This window comes from Leiobunum rupestre, chromosome 1 (genome assembly GCF_980474605.1).
Source record: "Leiobunum rupestre chromosome 1, qqLeiRupe1.1.hap1, whole genome shotgun sequence".
Lineage (NCBI taxonomy): Eukaryota > Metazoa > Arthropoda > Arachnida > Opiliones > Sclerosomatidae > Leiobunum > Leiobunum rupestre.
The window spans coordinates 10482366-10499410 of record NC_143384.1 but is presented as its reverse complement, the minus strand read 5'-3'; the positions used below and the strand labels follow the sequence as shown (position 1 = coordinate 10499410).

Here is a 17045-nt window from a genome sequence, read left to right as displayed (position 1 = left end):
CTTAAATATATTTATATTTTAATTTGAGAATTAAACTTATTTAAATAAGTTATTAATAGATATTAACATCCAAATTTGTTATAATGTAACAGTTTTCAGTTTACAGATCCACATTTTTATTTAGTTCTAGGAAACGGGTACCAGAGTCTTAAAAACCTAGTTTTCATAATTGTCAAACTGAAATGCAAAACTTTAATTGAAAAAACTACACATGCACAGGCCTTATTATCTTTATAATAACTTGAGCATTGATCCAGTAGTTAATATTGGTTAAGAATAAAGTCAACTCGGATTAAAACGTACTAATTAAAAAACAACACTTACTTTAGAGTAGTAGCGAAATATCTGAACAAGTCGGCAAATATCCCGTCGTGATTCTCCAGGGTTGGAAGATTTGGTAAATTTGGGTCTTTTAAATAAAACCACGGGTAAAACTTAAAAGAAAAAAAATCAGTGGCTCCATTGGACGTGCTCGATTAATATTTCACTATGACTTAATGTGAATCACATTTCAACAAGTAAAAGAGGCTACTTAATCACTTGGGAAAAGCATATAAAAATGAAACACAAAGTTAAGTTCGATTGACGAAATCAACTAAATTGCACATTTGCACTAAAGTAACTTAATATGTTTATTAAAACCATTTTTTTTGCGGCTCAAGTAATATTTTCTGCCGTAAAAAAAATGCTGCATTTTTTTATTCCCTTTTACTATAATTCGACTAGGTTTTCACAATCTTGATATTCTTACAGAGAAAGATTCCTTAGTGCGGGTGCAATCGCTAACTTTCGAACGGAGATCTCATCATTTGGAAATTTGGAAAGTTAGTTTTTATTGATAAAATACGCGAAAAAGTAGATTAGTCCACAATTAAAAGGGATAATATAGCTAAATCCTTTTAATTATGGACTAATCTACTTTTTCGCGTATTTTATCATCCTTCTCACAGTCCATAGGTGCTTTCTTCTAACTTAACTTATCGTATATACTATTCTCCACCACACTCCCCTCTTTTCGGCTTTCCGTTGCTATATGCAACGCGTTTTGAAATTTTGTATGTTTAGGCTTAGTTTCTCTTTTAGAATTAACAGTCGCCAGCCAGATTTCCCGCACGGTACTGATAAGTTCCCAATATAACGAAACCGGTCTACCGTTGGAATTTCTGGCTGTTTTATTTTTTAATTTTGTTTATTACTCAAATATCTATTCGATCCGAGTTTCGCGTTTTTTGTTTGCTCGAAGACCTATTGGTACGAGTTATTAGTAAGTTTTGTAATTTCTTCAATTTTGTTTAGGATTAAGCTATATTATCCCTTTTAATTATGGACTAATCTACTTTTTCGCGTATGTTATCATCCTTCTCACAGTCCATAGGTGGTTTCTTCTAACTTAGTTTTTATTGAATTGTTAAATAGAGTGTTTCTTCTTATTCGTAGTTCATTATAAATTATCTTTGTAATTCTTAGCATTAAATATGAAACAAAAACTTACAAGGTCAGTTATAACTAGTTTAACGTCAGTATTTCCAGTGAAATCCATCCCTAAGTTTAGGAGAAATACAAAACTTCAAATAAAAATCAAACGAGGTTTACTTTTCTTAGGGTATTGTAACTGTTTCTGATACTGTGAGCTGAAGAGAGCCGGTTGCCACCACCGAAAACTATCTTTCTTAGACGTCTTAAATGCTATTTCGCAATATTTTTAAAACTATAATAATGTAAATAAAAGCATAAATTATATATGGCTAATATAAATATAGGTTCACTGTAATTCACGTTAGTCACGTAATGAAAAAAATCGCATAATTCAATGAATTTCGCAACCAATTGTCACGCAGCTATGACGAAAGGTACACGTGCCTAGTCTCGAAGTGAAAATAACGATTTATGGGACTTTATGAGCTTTTTTCCCTTCGTTCTCAAGAGTTTTTGATATTATGATCTTAAGCGAGCGAGTAACCGTCGTCGGGAACATTTTCCTTAGAAGTATTTACGTTTGATTTTAGCGTATTTCCGTATTAAAAGCTTTTCTGTTTATTCTTGTTGTGATAAAAATGTTAATAAAAGAGTAAAGTAAATAAAGCTAATATAAATGTAGGTTTACTGTAGTTCGCGTTAATCACGCGATATACACAAACCTCAGAAATCAATACGTTTCGCGACCAACTGTCACGCAGCCGTAATTAAAGGTATATGCGAATACTCTTAACGCGGCGCAAATGGTTCATGTGACTTTTTACAATCTGGCCGATAACCAGATTATGTAATTATAGGTTCTATCAAAAGCTACATAATGTTGAACTAATTTGAAGGAAAGCGAATACTTGAAATAGTGAAGTTTTATAAAAACCAGACCACACAAGAACATGCGCAGAGCATCCCTGGATATGACGATATCGTCTGGACGTTCCAAATTATTCCCTTAGTAGTTGACGATTCACAAAGTGATTAGAGAGCTGCAGAGCAGCGAAAATACCATACCGTTTCCGCTCCGTTTTGTTTCCCGGTATGGTACATATATCCGTTTCCGGTCCGCTTTGTTTCTCGTCCGTTGTTTTCGTCCGTTTCCGGTCCGTTTAGTTTCTCGCCTATTATTTCCGTCCGTTTCCAGTCCGCTTGGTTTCTCGACCGTTATTTCCGTTAGTTTCCGCTCCGGTTTATTTCTAGCCCATTATTCCGTCCGTTTCCGCTCCGGTTTATTTCTATCCCATTATTTCCGTCCGTTTCCGCTCCGTTTCATTTATCGTCAATTGTTTTCGTCCGTTTCCGCTCCATTTGTTTCTCCGATATTATTTCCGTTCGTGTTCCGCTCAGTTTCATTAATCGTCTATATTACTTAATATTTATGCTCAGTTTCCGCTCCCGTTTTATATTTTGCTTTCCCTCAGTATACACTCTTTTTAGAAACGTTTACTGGGCGCCGCCATTATCATACAGACAACCAACGAGCCAGCCCTCTACCACAGAAATTTCATCCCCCCAAAACCGGTTTTTTCATCACCCTCCCCGACCCCGTAGACTGTAAGGTAATGGCGGTCGATTGGGAAGGCGCGTTTAAGAGTCTATAGTCTTTAAAAATGAGGAAAAATTATTTTATTTTTTCTGAATACAGAAATTTACAGTAACAATTATTATTTCTATTGAATTGAATGTAAAACTAAAACTTTACCGAAAGCTGGGGTTACCCGGCCAATTTAATCCCCCTTTTCGCTAAACGGCCTTTGTACCTTTTGCGATTCTGCGCATTGATGTACGCAACGTAGTCGTAGAGAAAAAGGTTTCAGTTGCAGTTATGGTTCCCACGAGCCGGTGAAGAAGGGGGGATTATGATCTCACTGTCTGGAAAAGTGGGAGACCCAATCAGAAGCCAAGAGAGAAATGAAAACAGTGTCTATGCTTCAATATACGACGTTTTTTCCGGAAATTTGCTCCGATCCCGTTCCGTTACAAAAAGTTTCGGAAATTTGCTCCGATCCCGTTCCGTTACAAAAAGTTTCGGAAATTTGCTCCGATCCCGTTCCGTTACAACGACTTTTCGGAAATTTGCTCCGATCCCGTTCCGTTACAACGACTTTTCGGAAATTTGCTCCGATTCCGTTCCGTCACAACAAATTTTCGGAAATTTGCTCCGATTCCGTTCCGTTCCTCTACTTTTTTTATAAATTAGCTCCGATTCCGTTCCAGCGCCGCGGAACGGAACGGAGTCCGCGGAAACGGAATTATTTCCGCTCCGTTGCAGCTCTCTAAAAGTGATGATAGTGCTCTACTCTCATAAAAAGGATGGGTTGTTTTCAGCCCAAAACTGGTTATTAACAATAAACAAACGAATTAAACCCTTTTAACAGTACAAGTTTATCAGTTGAATATAATACAAAGCAAATTTTAATGAAAAAATATCTACAGAGGGTATTATAACGACCGTTCGCTTTTTGGTTTATAATTTTAACGGAATCGGGCCGATTTTAATTAAACGATAGTTTATCGAAATTTTGTTAAAATAATATTCCCTAAGGCCGCGCGATAAATTTACGAGAATCATTTCCCGTCGCCGTTAAATTGAAAATTTATTTGATTCGGGATTGCCAGAACTTTAATGTTGTGGGCGACTGATTAGAAAATAAAATGGCAACCAAAATTAAGCAAAATTATAAATTTTTATTTTTATTCAGAACAGTCTATGGAACGTTCTAGATTTAACTTTCATCAATAACCCAACAATATATATCCCTTCTACGTAATTCTACAGAACTGGTACTCAAGTGTCTAAGACTAGATTTGTCTTCGTTCATCGTGATTGAAAAATAAACCAAAACACACACTTAAGTAAATATCATAAATTATACTGAGTAATTTTAACTAAATTCAAAGTACCTAACTATAAACTCTGTCTTAATTAACAGCTGAGAGCTGTTCGCTACTAATTACTTCCAATCTACTTAATAAGCCTCACAGGTTGAGTTGATAATTTCTAGGGTATAATTAGGTTATTCCAATACAAAAAATAATAACAATCAATTTTATCTTACAGCTGACTTGAGTTAGTTCACAACTACTTTAACACTTTCAGTCTTAAACACGCACTGTTCATACACTTAAGTCCATTCGCTCACGTTCCAAACGCGAAACACAATTTAACTCTTTCCTTGACCGAAGACTGAACATACTAATTAATACCGCAAACTTACCTCATAACTTTTGACCGACACAAGGACCCCGTCCTGTAGTAGTTTGTCTGACAGCCAAGAACTAAGAAAGACTAAATCTTCTAAATTGACCGCAACGGCCTTATATACGTTTATTTTGTGTTTTTTTAACCCGTCGAGATTTGACTAAAGTTCGAAAAATTGAAGAGGTTATATTTTTTACCCGGTTTGATTGATAATTCTCCACACGGTGGCGCTATATTATTACTTTGATATAGTTTCCGCAGAAGTTTTGAATAAGTATCCTTTTTCTAAGCGTTATTAAAAGGTAAAAAACCCGCCTTATCATAATGGTTTCTTTACTTTTTATTTTCCTAAAGGAAGTCAATGGTTCGGCCGTAAAATATCTGCATTGTAACTATGCGACCCGAGTTCAATTCCTGAACACGGTCAAATAAATTAAAATACTCAGATATTTAATTAAATATAACTTATAAATATTTAATTAAATATAAGATTAATATAATTTATAAATATTTAATTAAATATAAGCTTAATATAATTTATAAATATTTCATTTAATATAAGATTAATATAATTTATAAATATTTAAAATGATGTAGAATAAATTATAGTACCTAACGTTATAACTTTGTAAATGACATTCGCCAAAGCTGTTTTTTAGAAAAACACCGTAACTTAACAAGCGTTGGTGGCTGAGTAGTTAGAGTAAATCTCTTGCACGAGGCAGACCCGGGTTCGATTCCCGGCCGGTGCCAATAATTCGCAAATTGATACTAAGACGAATACCGTGAACAATTGGTGGAAACCCTGCCATTGGACGTTGAGAGTTAGCATTACACTCAGCACTCGGTCCTTCCCAAAGGTAGTTAGAAGAAGTTAGAGAGAAAACGCCCATACAAACACAACAGACTCAAAATCCACAACCATCATAACACGAACTCAACATGCACTACCATCAAAACACAACCACAACAAACTCAACACTAACAACCGTCATAACACCAACTCAACGCTCACCGTCACACGGTGGTTTTGCCAACCCTTCGAGAAACTGCGAACGCAGAAATTTCGAGAAATTGCGTACGCAATGATTAACCTTTGCACGAATAATGCGAATGCGTTCGCAGGACAGACATACAGACGGACAAACACGGTGATTGTATAACCCCTCCTAGGGGACTTTGTCCCCTTGGAGAGGTAAAAAAAATATATTTAAATTTGTTTTATTAAATCGCACAGTTTTGGCGATTATTTGCAAAATAAACTGTCGGATATGAGTCAGCTGTTAGTCGGGTTATAAATGTGTGCTGTCTTTTTCAAGTAACGACAGTTATTACAACTCAAGGTTGGCGTTCCATTATTTGGCCAATTGACCGAATAATTTAATTTTTCCAGCCCAATGGGCTAGAAAATTGCAAGGTCCCATTCAATCGATAAATAGCCTTCCCATTCAACTGATTTTTTTTAGATTGGGGCTGTTCTATAGACAAAGCTTGACACATGAAATCAAAAAGCAAATAGACAAAATGTTGAAGTAGTAGATCTTGGGAAGAGTTTTTATTAAATATTAAACATTACTATTATATGTACCTCAATTATTTTAGTTTTCCGCTTTTTAAGCACTTGGAGCACGCAATACACGTGTCGTTTCTAAGCATTTTCTTTATTTTAGGCCAAAGTAGAGGACTATAGGGAGATATCGTACGTTTCATAGGTTTTGGGCCTAAAAAATATCTTTTGATTATCGTACGTTATAGTTCCTTGGCTTGATTTCTTATGGATATAAGACATTTTTCCACGAAGTTATGCATCGTCTGTCAGTCTCTTGACCTTGAATAGTTTTTGTAACTGTGCGAAATACATACCGGACAATTACCACATATTAAGTGTAACGTGTTGATTCGTTTTTTGTCATTAATGTCATAGTTTTAGGCCTACATTTAGGTTTTTGTAGGGAATTTAAATCGTCGTCAATCAATAGGCAATGGCTTGTTTACCCTTCAAAGCTGATTTCCCAAAAGCGTGGTGTTTAATATGTGGACACCTGTGATGTGTGCGAAAATCGGGAACTGCGTTAGTGGGTTTGTCCCCGACATTCCTAAAGGGATTAAAGGCCGAGTTCTGCGATGGAACTAGTTAGAGAAATAGGCCTGGCCATAGATAAGCAAGATTATAGAGCGATTTTATAGATAAGCAGAATTATAGATAAGGTCTCGCATTTTTTATAGATAAGCAAAATTATGGAGCGATTTTTATAGAGCCACTGTACTTAACCTCGCCTTTTTTTTGCCTCCGGCGTTTTTACAGAGCCTCGTTCACCACCCGTCCTTTTATGGATACTTACAATGGGTCCCCCTCTTTTTTTCCGACAATAGCAAGCCAAGAATGCCACTCGCTCTTTTTTTTGTAGGAATAAGTCGACGCGCCAGAGCCTCGTTCACCACCCGTCCTTTTATGGATACTTACAATGACCGTTAAAGCCGCTGACTTCTACGCGCCAGGGGTCCCCCTCTTTTTTTTCCGACAATAGCAAGCCAAGAATGTTGCTCTTTTTTGTAGGAATAAGTCGACGCGCATTCAATTGCCTAATATTAGTTGAATAACAAGACATATATTTTTTTCATTTTTTAATTTTGATAATACACCAGGCTAGGTAGCTGAGTAAAACACAAGAAGAACAAGTTATACGCTTGAAGAGCAGATGACAGGTTACGCCTCTCAATTAGATTAGTATAATCGCTTATAATATTGAACGGACTCGAATAACAACCAAATTTACGCATTACGTCTGGAAATATATCAGAATCTCCTTGGCCGAAATGGATCTCTTCAAAATCTTCGCTGTCAGGGTAGCCGGCAACTCGTTGAACGTGAAGTTTGAGAACTTCGAACATCGCTTCAATACAGGGCCTCTCCTTCTCAATTTCAGTCAAATGTTTGTCGACGGCGTGGATACATAAATTTAAAGCTAGGATACCCGCTTCCCCAAGTTGGAATTCCTCTTTTTTCCCGAAACTTTTATAAGCCAAAAGAGTAACGTTTCCTTTACTAGCTAAAAGTTCAAAAGTACGACCCCCAATTTTGGCAAGCTCGAGACTAAATTTATTTTTCTCAACTTCTCTAGTATGTGATTCAATGAGATACCAATTTTGATACATCTTATTAAAAGCTACAGGCGGGAGGCATATCGAGGATTGGAAAGTAACGTCGTTGAAAAAGAATATTTCCAGGTCCTCACCTTTTAAGCCAATTGATAGACACGAATTTTTTCCTAAACGCCAGCGAAAATTGATTTTCCGCTGAAAGTTAGCATCTTGTTTCCTGCTACCCAAATCGTAAGACATCTTAACGCTTCGAAACCCGAATACGAAATGACGCAAACCCGGGAGCTCCCCCCGGTATTAATATCTCTCGGATGACTCATGCACCCCGGGGAAAAAAATATATCGCGCCCGGGCAAGATTTTTTATTAAGTAAATTCCGAAATATACTGCTGAAATTTCAAAAAAAGAAGAAGTACTAAAGGGGTTTCTAACTATATTAGGGGGCTTCTTTTTTACCCTTCCATCACTGATTGTTTCAAAAAAATTATAGGTGGAATAAGAACGAGTATTTGATTTTTTAAAAAATTTACCTGGAAAAAAGAAATAGGTTTTAATAAAATTTCCGGAGCACCGATTAAAAAGTAAGACATACTCAAGACATTAATCGGCCCCATCGACCAGCGCCGCGGCTAGAATGGCCTGGACCGCGTCGAGGACCACGTCCGGTAACTCCGCGGTAGGCTAAAGAAATATTATTTTCATTATTAATATTAATATTTTAGATTAGTTAAATTTCTTCTTACGCAACGACGATATTGAAAGATGCCCCGCCCACCGGGGAGTTGACAGCCGCTAACGATAAAAATATATTTAAAAAAATAACCGAAATTTTAAAAGGATAATAACTTACGGGTCGGGTATGACGGGGCGGCCACGCCCGTACCCCGGCACGGGGAGGGCAGGCCCGTTCACCGGGACAGGACGACCATGCCCGTACCCCGGAATTCGCGGGGGTGGTCCTCGACTAATGAAAATCATATTTTTTAAGAAATGTAGAAAAATTAGACCAAATGCGACTCACGCTTCTCCGATGGGGCCATTAGCTAGTCTACGCGCCAGCATTCGTTGCATTATCTGGAGGCGTCCTCGACCTCCAGCGGGGCTATGATATTTACATATTTTTTAAAGAAATGTAAAAGAAATTTGACCAATTTCAACTTACACTGCCGCCGGAATGGGGGGAGGGGGGACGTTATTTTCCGCGGCTTCGGGACTAACGAAAATCATTTTTTAAGAAATGTAAAATAAAAAATAGGCCAAATTTTAGCTTACATTGACTCTTGCTGCTCTTCGTCGGATGACATTTTTGGAAATGAAGCCAGAGAATTCTAGCACTCGCGGTCAAAAAAAAGATGACAATGAGCAAGTCGAGAGAAGGGGGGTGTCCGCAGGGGTTGAATCACCCACACCTGCAAGTAGAAACTGCCGCGGGCCAAACGGCGAGGGGACAATACCCGACTTTTTTTCCATAGAAAGGAGTAGAAATAGATGTCAAAAAATAAGCTTACTATTAATTATTTAAAAAGACGCTTTTTTCGAAAAAACATTTTTTATTGAAAAACAATTTACAAGAAAATATAAAGAAAATATAAAGTTTTTTAAATCCAAGGAGGCGAAACAGGCGGTGAATTGAGGAGGTCAGAGCTGTAAAAAAACATTTAGTTTTTTAAAAAAATATACTTTTTCTAAAAAACGAACTTACGAAGGTATAATTGGAGGAGAAGGAACGGCGACTTCGGGGTCGATAAGAAAATTAGGGATGGGCGGCGGCGCGATTAAACTGATTTTCGAAAAAAAAAATGTTAGAACCCTTAATTTATATCTGAAAATTAAAATCAAATACCCCAAGTCCACGGCGAACGCCGTCTCGGCGAAATCGCCCGCTACCACCGAGGTGACATGGGCAATCGCGGCGTTCTGGGCCGCCCAGGCAAGATCGACCACCACCTGGAAGTCCAGAGCGGTGGCTGGAAGGGAAGGCGGATCATGGTGATCAACCGAAAAAAGCCTAAGAGAGTCGCCCATGTTACGTGTCGCATTAAATGCACCGCGTAACACGGCGGCCAAGGAGATTAAAGACGCCACATAACGGTGGTCGCCCGGAATAACGGCGGGGAGAGCAAGGAGTGCCGGTGGTGAAAGAGCCAGCGGGGGCGATGAGGGAGATGATGAAAGCGGGCTTTAGAAAAACAAAATGATTTAGGATATTTTTTTAAAAAAGGGGTTAAAGATTTTTTAAAAAACCTACTCGGGAGAAATTATCACCACATCAGGTGACGAAGGAAGGAGAATGTTGTCGTTCCATTGAGAAAAGCCAGGAACGGGGCTTGCAGGTGAATAACTAGGTAAAAAAATATAAATTACAATAACGAAAATATATAAAATATCAAAAAACTCACGAAATAGAGGTAAGAGCCTCCAGCTCTTCCATAGAGGAGGAATTCGAGGATGATGAAGAGAGTGAACGACTAGATAAAATTTAAAAAGTTAGAATTAAAATAACCAAGTGAAATAAAATTTGAAAAAAACTTACCAGCGTTTTCGGGAATTCCCGGAGGCCATATTTTTTTTTACTGGACTTGTTCTGACTATCGGTAAATTCGCGAGGCTAGATATACCGGTCATTTTAAGGGGCGGGGTCGAAACCCGGATGACCTCTGGGGGTAACCATCTAAGGAGTTTCATTGGACCCACGCTTAATTTACCGCTAGAGATTGTCACGAAATCTAGACAGTTTTCCTCACCAAATAAAATCGCCTCCGAGTTATTGAATACAACCGGAGAGTTTACGACTTAAGGTTAACTTTCAATAAAAGGAGGAATTTTTATAGCGAACGGGGAAAAATACAAAAGACAGGAATGTTATTTTTTTATACAATGTCACGATTATTATTTCTAAAGCGAGATTTTACGAAACAGAAAAGCTGTCGATGAATTTAGGGTCGTAATACGAGCGGTTCAAATTCTGAGTAATGGCCTTGTTTTTCAAAAAACCGTGGGAAATATTTTACCCGAATAATATTACGACTTGGATAGACACGATTCATTTTTCCACCCCCCTTCATGTCTGGAATACCATCCCCCGATGGGAAGGGGGGGTCTTAAAAGCGAGACCATAAATAGACCCGGGACCCGATTAAAAAGTCCCATTCGAAATTTTTTAACCGAAAAATATGGAACTAAATTTCCTTAACGCACTCCGCGATTTTAAATCGGATACACGCCCGGTAAGCCTTGATTTCTTATACCGGTTCTTTTACTATTTGACTTCGTTAACCCTTTGCCCTCACGAATTACCGCGTGAATTACCTAAATGTTTGAAAGATTTGGAATTGGTACGCGTTTTTATTGAACTTATTGACTACCTTAAACTTATACCTCTAGCCCCGCGAAATTGTAATAATCTAAGAGAATTGGAATCGCTAATCGATAATGTCCCATCCGAGATTAAAACCCCGACCTTCTTAGCTGAATGCGAGAAACAACGCGATGTATTAAACGAATTTGAGGAATATGTCGACTTCGATTATAATTGGTCTAGCCAATCAAACGATCCAGCGGTCACTCAACCACGTGAATTACCGGTTAACCCCGCCCCCGTTGATGACATTTCGTTAGACGCCGATTTCCCGTTCTCAAATAATTTATGGATGTCCCCGGTTGAAAAGATATCAGATAACGAGAGCTCTTCCGCTTCGAGTGACGAGATAAAATTCATAAAATGTTTTAACCCTTCCGAAAAATCACCCGAATTAAATAACCCCGAAAAAGAGATGACGAATTCCGAAACATTTACGGACGATTTTTCACTCCCAGCGGAATATTCACAATTTGAAAAAACTTTACTAATCAGGTCGAGTCCCGCGACCCCTCCTCTAGAAATTACTCGACTTTCCCCGGAAAAAAGCCCAGAATGGGGGCACTCCAGCCTATTCTCGCAATTTTCTCAGCTTGAAAAAGCAATACTAATTAACGGCAAAGCCGAAACCAGCGGACATTCGGTAGACCTCGAAAATATTATCCCTAGCGCACCCGATAAATGTCCTTCAAGGCGGGACCTTAAACCCGCAAAGACTTATCTACTAGAAGATATTATTAGAGAAACAATCGGGGCTGAACTTGAAGGAACGAATATTTTTAAAAACAATGATGAAACGGGGGCCCCGGAAAACAATTTAGACTCGCTTAATGACGACTTATTTTTACCGTCTGAAGAAGAAAATTGGTTAGCGGAATTCCCTTTAAACGAGACGTCAAAACTCCCAGCTGACAGCCCCGCGACACGTGGCCTAGCTATATCGAGCGTTTCCCCGGAAGCCTCCGCGCGCGAGGAGGAGAGGCGAGAGTCACTCCTTGCCTCGCCAAATATAGGAGCGCTATCGCCATCTGGCGTCGACGACGCTAACTATTTTAATAAGGAGGAAAATAAAATTTTAAATCCGGAAGTAGATACTTTTCTCGACTTGAAAAATATTTCGCCGGAATTTCACGAGGGTTCAAGCGTTAATAACCTAATTCCTTCTAGAAAAAGGAGATCTTTTTCACAACTTCTAACCCATAATAACTCGGTTCCTGAAGCGGATTTAGGGTTAGATTCGTGTCGACCCGGGACTTTCCCTCAAACTAACGCGGTATTTCTTAGAGAGACTGTTTCTCGCGACGATTCGCATACCCACGCCGTTACTCGTAAAATTAGATGTCTGAATCCGGAAGTAGAAACCCCACCCCTCGATTTGAATATTACGCCAGAATTTCACGAGGGGCCAATCGTTAATAACCTAGTTCATTCTAGAAAAAGGAGATCTTCCTCGCAGCTTCTACCACTTAATTTAGCGGTTCCCGGGACTTCCACTAACGCGATATTGATTAGAGACGCTTTTTCTCGCGGCGATTCTCCATGCCCGGTGTTTTCGTCTTCACCGCGTAAGAACCCAGATCCTTTTCTAGATCAAGCGGGGCCATCACATAAAATCTTGAAGTGGGATAGCGAAAGCTCGATTTCATCATTTAACTGGTATTCGAACGAAGATATTCCTCCTCTTTTATCGCCTCTCCCCGCGGACGATGATGACGTTCCACCGCCTCAAGCATTTCAACTCGATGAACTAGAGATCGACCAACCACTCCCGATTCAAGCTGGAGGTAATCAACCGGATATCGCTCAGCCTCTTCAAGCACCCCAACCCGAAGACCTTCCTGCTCTTCAAGAAGAGGATCATCTACAGCTCCCGCCACTTCCGCTTCAAGTCATCGAGGCTCCGCCCGTTCAACAAGATGGCCAGGGTCTTCAGCTGGAACTACCCGCGAATTTTGAAATTATTCAAGATGGAACGAAAGAATACCCGCTATTCAATCTCGTTGGAAGATACGTTGAAGTGCGCTTCACCGCGGATGTAGAGCTAGGGATTACGCAGTTCGTGACCTTTATTTTCGATCAACTTCTCGATGATGACAGAGTTCAAATTTCATGTACCTCGGAAGTTTTCCCGGCGCGTGTGCTCGAAATTTCTTTCCGCCAGAAATCGCAACTCCAGCCCGGTGATGTTTTCGATTTACTCGAAGGCGAGATCTATCTGGATGAGCGGGATGATTTCTGGAACTCGCCAATTTTATTCACGTTAAACGTGGTAAGATTACCTCACGGAGGATCTCTGAGGCGACGCGGACTTAAAAAGCATATCGATTACATACGCGATAAAAGAAGTTTTATCTCAGTCCAAAACAAAGACTCATTGTGTCTCCCGCGAGCATTAATTATTGCTATCGCGTATTTAAAGAAAAGGCGAAACCCCGGAAATAAAGAATATTTCCAGGAGTATAAGGCTTTGTACAAGGCCTCTTCGCGAAAACAAAGGGAAAAAGCCGAAGAGTTACGCGTCGAGGCGGGCGTTTCGAAACGCGAATGCGGGGCTTTCACGAGTTTAGTGCATTTCCAATTTATTCTCTCTGATTATCAAATAATCGTTTTTGAGGTTTATAACGACAGACCTAGGGTTTTATTCCAAGGGGAAGGGGGGAAATCCGAAAATAAACTTTATTTAATTTATAATCAGAAACATTATGATGTAATCGCGAAATTGACGTCGTTCTTCGCCACTAATTATGCATGCTCCATCTGCTTGGTCGGATACGATAAATTGGAACGCCACAAATGCGCGATTTTCTGCAAATCCTGTTTCAGACATCAGAAATGTTCCGGCGAGCTAGTCAAATGCGCCGATTGTTTTCGCTCCTTCCAGGGACTGGAATGCTTCCAAAGCCATCGCGAATCGGTTCCCTCCCTCTGTAGTCAGGTTAAAGTGTGCAAAGACTGTTACAAATACGTGGACTATCGCTCTAGGGAAACTATCCATTCTTGTTCGGAAGTTTTCTGTCGTATTTGTAAAAAGCACGCGCCGCATCCTCACCTTTGCTTCGTCCAGCGAATTAAAGACCACCCCGAGCCTGACATGACCAAACGACGATTAGCACTAGGGGGCGTCCCTTCGTATTTGTTTGTGTTTTATGACATCGAGTCGATTCAGAATAAACAACACGTAAATAAAAAGGGGGCATTCGAGCATGAGCCGTTCCTTCTAATATCTCAAATTGTATGCCCCGCGTGCATCGACGAGCGAGACTCCAACTTCGATTGCGGGGTCTGCATCCGCTTTAGCTCGCGACAAAAAATATTTTACGGAGGAAATGTTGTGGGAAAGTTCGTGGATTATATCAGAACTTTAGCGGATATTAAAAAAATTTACTTATTCGCTCACGCCGCGAAATGTTATGATCTCCAATTCGTTTTCAAAGCGGTTCTATCAATCGACGAGACCTTTGTGCCCTTCGTGATAGTAAACGGGACTAAAATTATCTTCTTTAACTGTTTTAATTTCAATTTTCTCGATTCCTATTCGTTCATCCCCATGGGACTCGCCGCGTTTAGGAAGACGTTTGGACTAGGGCCTTCCATGGATAAGGGTAGATTCCCTCACCTTTTATTTAATTTTGTCGAAAATAATTTCGATCCCGCTGACCCCGTAACCACTAATTATTCGACCGAGAAGGGGGATAAATTTCCCCCCCTCGAAGCGTACGGGGCTAACTATCTAGGGGTAAAGGAAAGAGCGGCCCTTCTTAAATGGCACGGGGAGCAAATAGCCGCGGGCGGTCACTTTGACTTTCTAAAAGACGCGATTTCGTATTGCACGGCGGATGTCAATATACTCCGACTGGGATGCGCAACGTTTAGACGTGAATTCATGGAAATCTGCGACACTGACCCTTTCCGCGCTGCCATCACACTCCCTGGCGCCTGCAATTACGTCTTTAGGAAACGCTTTCTCATTCCTGACACGATAGGGATACTCCCCCCCGGAGGAATGAGAAATAGGGACCGACAATCAACCGCGGCTTTTGAATGGCTCGCCTGGGAAGAAAAACGCAGGGGTATAAGAATAGTGTCAGCTATGCGGGGGCGGGAGGCTATGGTAGGTAAATTTAAAGTGGACGGTCTTGACGGAAATGACGTTTACATGTTCCAGGGCTGCTATTTTCACGGGTGTCCACGGTGTCAAGTAGTGGGAAGAGACAGACCTCTATGGTCAGATCCCTCACAAACGTTTAACCTCAGGTACCAACAAACAGTCAGGGTCGTTGCTCAACTCCGGAAACTTAAGAAAAACGTTATAGAGATCTGGGAATGCGATTTTTACCATCTTCGCCGTCAAGCGAAGGATAAGGCGTTTTTCGAAAAAGTACGCGCCATGATAATTTCACCCTTGAATCCTCGAGACGCGTTTTTCGGAGGGAGAGTTAACGCGACAGTCCTTTACTACAAGGCCAAAGGCGATGAACGCGCGTTTAACGTCGACATGCTTTCACTTTACCCGACTGTCAACCTTCTAGATAGAATACCCGTCGGTCACCCGAAAGTTTTACTAGACGCTGATGATTTAGGAGATCTCGATTCGCTGGACGGGTTAATTCAGTGCCGCGTTCTCGCCCCTCCTAGACTTTTTCACCCTATCCTACCCATGCACTGTAATTCGCGACTTCTTTTCGTTTTATGTGGTACATGTGCACGTCTAAGATTTCAAGGACGGTGTCCTCATTCCGATCCCGAGCGGGCATTCGTGGGGACATTCGTTTCCGACGAACTGAAACTAGCCGTTTCCAGAGGTTACAAAGTGCTTGAAATGTACGAAGCTTGGCATTATCAAACAACGCAGTATAACAAGGAGACCCAGGAGGGAGGCTTGTTTTCGGACTACATCAAGACCATGTACAAAATGAAGGCCGAGGCTTCGGGGTTTCCAGTGGGGATCACAACCCCCGACGAAAAAAACAAATACGTCTCGGATTTCGAGGACCACGAAGGCGTTAAACTCGATCCCGCGAAGATCGTGTTAAACCCCGGTAAACGTGCCGTCGCGAAGTTAATGTTAAATAGTTTTTACGGTAAGTGGGGACAACGGAATAACCTCGTAAAAACCGAGATCGTTAAGGATCGAGAACAATTCTTTAAACTATTCAACGACCCGAATATCGAAAGGAAAAGTGTCTTGGCGATAAACGATAAGACGTTGCTTGTCAAATGGGAACACCTCAAAGAAATCGATCCGGCTTTGGCCCATGTAAACGTAGTTTTAGCCTGTTATACCACCGCTTTTGCCCGAATGAGGCTCTATACTCATCTAGAGGCTCTAGGGGATAGTATACTATACCACGACACTGATAGTTTAATATATAGATCACGCGATGGCAATAAGCTAGTGCAGGAAGGAACATTCCTTGGGAATATGACGGATCAATTATCGGAATTTGGTCCAAATTGTCATATTACCGAATTTTGCTCGGGCGGCCCGAAAAATTACGCCTTCCGCGTACTCAACCGCGATACCGGTGAAATTAAGGAGGTCGTCAAGGCTAAAGGTCTCAGGCAGAACTATTCCACTAGAAATTCCATCTCTATGGACTCGTTGAAAGGGATGCTCGGAATCGACGTAGACGCGCCCACTCTCGAGAAAGAAATCGAAATCCCGCATCATATTTGTCGGTTAAATGATCATACAGTGGTAACTGTAAAGCAAGTTAAAAAATATAGGCCAGTTGTCAATAAATTACGCGTTATCGATAATTTCGAAACATTACCGTTCGGATATAAAGAATAATATTTTAAAAAAATGACTAGTTCAGAATGAAAAAACATATCCTAATATTCGGGTATAACCCGTTTATAGAATGCCTGTAAAAGGAATTATTGGTTAATTACCCTTATACGCGAAGTTTCGGT

At 40.2% G+C, this 17045-nt stretch overlaps 1 long non-coding RNA gene across 1 annotated transcript; it reads right to left on the bottom strand.

Moving 5' to 3' along the window:
• Positions 1-9369: 9369 nt before the first annotated feature.
• LOC149961074 (uncharacterized) lies at positions 9370-9715 on the bottom strand. Its single transcript, XR_016478098.1, has 3 exons — positions 9615-9715; positions 9474-9551; positions 9370-9415 (listed from the first exon to the last, which is right to left on the bottom strand). It is a non-coding gene; the product is annotated as an uncharacterized LOC149961074 (long non-coding RNA).
• Between the last annotated feature and the right edge of the window lie 7330 nt (positions 9716-17045).